Source organism: Alosa alosa, chromosome 1 (assembly GCF_017589495.1).
Source record: "Alosa alosa isolate M-15738 ecotype Scorff River chromosome 1, AALO_Geno_1.1, whole genome shotgun sequence".
NCBI classification, from domain to species: domain Eukaryota; kingdom Metazoa; phylum Chordata; class Actinopteri; order Clupeiformes; family Clupeidae; genus Alosa; species Alosa alosa.
Window position 1 is genome coordinate 41303940 of NC_063189.1, and position 5000 is coordinate 41308939.

The 5000-nt window shown below is 42.0% G+C and overlaps 1 protein-coding gene across 2 annotated transcripts in view; it reads left to right on the forward strand.

The window, feature by feature from the left end:
• LOC125307624 (glypican-5-like) overlaps nucleotides 1–5000 on the forward strand; it is a 154072-nt gene that overhangs the window by 111565 nt on the left and 37507 nt on the right. The window lies entirely within an intron of this gene.

A 5000-nucleotide genomic window follows, 5' to 3' on the forward strand; every position in this document is an offset into this window, starting at 1 on the left:
TCAGCCACCAAACAGGACCGGACCAGACTGCAACGGACAATTACATGTAGGGCTGCAGAGAGGATCACTGGCGCTGACCTTCCCTCCATCCAGGACAAGTTCCGGTCCAGGGTCAGGAAAAGGGGAGCAAAAATCTCTACAGACCCCTCACATCCTGGTCACAAACTGTTCAACCTCCTTCCCTCTGGTAGACGATACAGGGCACTCTTTGCCAAAAACAGCCGACACAAAGACAGCTTCTTCCACCAAGCAATCAATACTGTTCTGCTCATCTACCTCATGTGTACTTCAATCTTACAGTTACAATAATTGTTATTTAATACATTATCATTGCACTGAACTGCCTTGCACTATATTTATATTGAATCAGTCTATACTGATATTGCATTATTCCCACCCTCTTTTCAATGTATATTGCATCTTGCCTGTGCCTGCTGAGGTGTCTACGACTTGGCAACCTTGACAGGGACAACAAGGAGGCGGTCATCCCCAGACGTACTCACATGGACAATTGCATTATCCTATACTACCTTAGTGTGTATTTATTTGCAAATGTACAAACTGTATTTATTCTTATACATAGCCATATTCTCATGCCCTTCATTCTATTCTTACTGTTCTGTTTTTATTATTTTTAATGTTTTTTATTATTTTTTATTCTTATATGTTAAGTGAGTGTTGTACTTTGAGAGCAGTACCGGTGCTCAAGGATTCAAAGATTCAGAGTCAAATTCCTTGTTTGTTTACACAAACCTGGCCAATAAAGCTGATTCTGATTCTGAAATGAAACATTATGTCTTTGATGAGCGTAAACCTACAACAGGAAAAGACAGATCACCATGGCTCACAGTTTTGTTTAGTAATGGCTTTCCATAGAGCACATGACCTTGAATGTTACACAGAGACCACTTTAAGACAGTTTTACAGCAATTTCTTGAATTCTCTTGCGTTTCGTTCCTCCATAAACATGCCACAATTACGCTCGATCAAAATTTTATATGTCAGCACATGCAGATGTTCTGTAGACTAAAAAATATGGTTCCATATGTTAAGGTCATATTCCTTTATAACTGTATCTACATGTCTTAAATAATGTATGTTTTAAATAAAGTAATGATAGTAAGAAGAAGAAACATCATCATCATCATCATCATCGCCGTCGAAACAAGACATTTTAAATTTGTAAACTTTTGGTCAGAGGCATGAACAGGTTCACATTACACACACAATTCCAAGACTTAAATACTATGACAGTATTTTTCAGTGACACAAAATCCTGACAATCAATGCTAACTATAGATGTACTCATAACTAAAGGGGAACCTTAAACTCCTTTGGAAGGCACATTATTTTCAGTAACAATCATGGTAACCATGATAATAAATGTCTAACAGCTGACGCTAGTTATGCTTCTTTGGAAACTCACAGCAGTTAAGACATTGTCATGTTTTATTTATTTTATGGAAGATAAACAAGCTGAAGAAATATGTGAATGTTTTATTTTCTATTTTACTTAGAAACGTAGTCACAAGTGGGCCTCGGCTCCATGAATAATGAGCTGAATCATGCTAACCGCTGTTGGAGGTGAATTCAGTTGTGACAGAGCAACGCTGTCTCAAAGTGCAGACTCACCCAATCAACTTATGTATACACACTTTTATTCGTTAACAGGCCTTTAGAACGGCTTCAATTTTCCCATGCTTTGCTGCATGTGGCTTTCTTCTAGGCCTCACAAACAGACGGGAAGGCTTGATTCACTGCCATAGTATAAACTTTAAAACGTACAAGGCCTCTTGCTTAATTGATTCTCTGCACTGTTGACAAATGTGAAAGAGTCTGAAAGATGACGGGGCTAAACGCCCTGCCCATTTAATGGCTTTTTAACCGTGTCTGTATTAACGCAATGCCTAGCCTTATGTGGCTCGAGTCACGTGGCTGTTCAGTCCACCGCTCAGCCCACTCTGACCCATGAATGTGATTATTGAAATAACCATTTCACTGGGTTGCTTTGCATAATTGAAAGGTTAACATGCTTATCGCGGTTTGCACCGAGGACTTGGCTCGAAGGACAGGGAGAGTTGTTTTCTTCCCGCGCTGTCAGTGGCAAGCATATAATTCCATTAGTCTTTCCAAAGAACAGGCCCGTCGCCAAGGGCCAACATGCGTAGTGAAACAAGGACAAGGAAATCAAGGCTTAATATATAGAACCCCGCTGTGCAACCATCACATAATGGAAGCCATATGATTATACAACAGATAAGATCTCCACACAAAACACAGATACACACAGTGGGCTACATACAGTAGCCTAGGCTTTTGGGTATCAGTGACATAGCTTTGGAAAAGAGACATTTATTAGATTCAATTTCATGAATGGATTTTAGTTTGCAATGTTAATGGGGCAAACTTCGTAACTTTTTTTCTTTAGTTAGAAATACCATAGAAAGGAAGTGAGCGTACCATACCATAGCTATGAAATAGCCTTTTTGTCCATGTGTATTGAGCACACAGAGACTCGCTAGCTGGAGTGTCAGTGTGAGTGACTTATGGGACCAGGCGCCACGTAGAGGAATTCTGTGGCAGAGTGACTGGAGCCTGACCACCACTGTCTGGCTCCATGTGATGCCTATTGATAGTCCTGGACAGATGGAGTGGCCCACGTGTGGTGAGGTAAAAGATTGTGCATCTATTGTCACAATCTTTTACCAGTTTACCCACCACCCTATATGCGCACACACACAAACACACACACACAGACACACACACACACCAACCTCAGTAATCAGGGCATGGATAATAGATCAGTGTGTCTTACAAATGGGTTAGACATGAAACAAGTAGGGATGCACAATGTTGGATTTCTACCGATATTGGATATGCAGATTGCTACGGCCCTGCCTTGTCCTGTTTGCTCCTGCCTGTGTCTCTGTTTATCTTGCAGGGGTGGGGGTATGGCATAGGTGTGGCTAAAGTCAGCTGATTGGGGCACCGGTACTGTAAAAGGGCTACCTGGCACCGGTACTGTAAAAGGGGCTACCTGGCACCAGTACTGTAAAAGGGGCTACCTGGCTGGGCTTTGGAGTTCCCTCTCTCCTTCTCAGCATGCGTCGCTTTTGCCTTTACTTTGATTCTAGCACATTACTCTGATTTACAATACAATACTTGTTGATGACATTGCCTTTCATTCTAAACATATAGTTTAAAAAATGTCAATATTCACACATGCGATGCAATTTGAAATATATTACAGTTTACCATATGACATTTTCAAAGAAAAATGTAGGTCTCATCCTATTTGAATGATTTGAATGATCCTTCCTCTGAGACCCTTACAGGTGGTGCCGACTATAGGCTTGCCGATACCGATGTACCAATGATATCGTGCATCTATATTAGCTGGACTGTACATAGACTGTAAGGCTTGATGCTGTGTACACAGAAGGAAAGAAGGGGGAAAAAAGTGCACATTCTGGAAGGATACACAATGTACATGATCCACACACAATGTACATGATCCATACACAATGTACATGATCCATACACAATGTAATGGGACTCAGCCACTGTTGATTGACATGGTTCAATAAATATCTTACCTAAATCAATAAATATCTTTCCTTGCATAATGTGTGGATAGTAACTTCCTGCCCAGTGGTTCTTAGGCTTCATTGTATAGCTACGCACACTGGTCGGCCGATTAATCATGCCATTATTTAACTGCACCCCAGGCAAGAATTCGACCAAGAGGAAGTGGGAGAAATGAAGCGAGGCCTACACAAGCCTTTATCATAACTTTGGAGAACAGTGGAGATGAGGCTCGGATGGAAAATTCCTCATGAAAAGACAATATTTGCAATTGGAACGGACTCTTGTTATGTGACAGGGAGCAAGCGAACACTGTCGTCTGTTTCTGCCGCTCTCTTTCTCAGCGGGAGAGCGCTAGGGCGGAGGTCTCGCTCAAGTCTGCACCGCTCCATCTGTGTGTGACACTCTGTCTGCAAAGCCCCACATCTCTGTCTGTCAATCTCACTTCCATTTACTGTTGTTAAAATGATATATATATATAATTTTCCTTTTTTTTTTCATCCATGGTCCTCTCCAGTTGCCTTTGTGCTTGTCAACTATCAGTCTGTCTGTAAAGAATGTGAACCCATGTTATTGGACTGTGTGTGTGTGTGCGTGTGTGTGTACTGTGCGTGTGTGTGTGTGGATGTGTGTGTGCATGTGTGGGTGCATGTGTGGGTGTGTGCATAGTCTCAGGTGAGGCCGTGCTGTGCCTATTCAAGCTCAGAAGTGAAGTTAAATTGAAAAGGCCGAATTAAAGACAGCAATATTAATGATCTAAGAACAAAGCACAGCACACCCTCAGCAGACACACTCCAAACTCACAAGGGGCATCTCATTAAATACTCTAAGCTGTCTTTAAAGTCTCTCCTCTGAAAAAGACAGCACTGGTTAAAGGGGTTATCGTGGTGTGTGGCTATCAGCTGGTGGTTTCACACCCTTTACTTCCCACAGCGAATACAAAGAAGTCTCCATTTTTTGTAGTGGATCTTGAATGTCAACGTGAGTTATTAGTTGTTGGATTAGAATGGAGTGAAATCCTTTCTGGAGTTGGAATGGAGACATGAGATAACTAGGTTTTGGCTATCAGGATTAGAACTCCTCCCCTTGTGCTTGAAGGAGAGGCTTCTCTCTTAAATTCCTCCATGGAGACGAGCACAATGAATTTTGCCTTTGTCCATTACTCGCTGAAGACCCTCTGGCCTTTTCTTTGTATTCTGGCGTGCTGTCTCTCTCACACACATACACACACACACCAACACACAAATACACACTCTTTATCTTGTCACACACACACAACCCCACCTCCACTGGTTTCTTTGGGTGCTTGTTGACATTTGTGTTGATTGATGTGTCACTCGGGCCGGACGGAAATGAACCATGGGACATGCTCTCTTTCTGACTGACACACACACACACACACACACACACACACA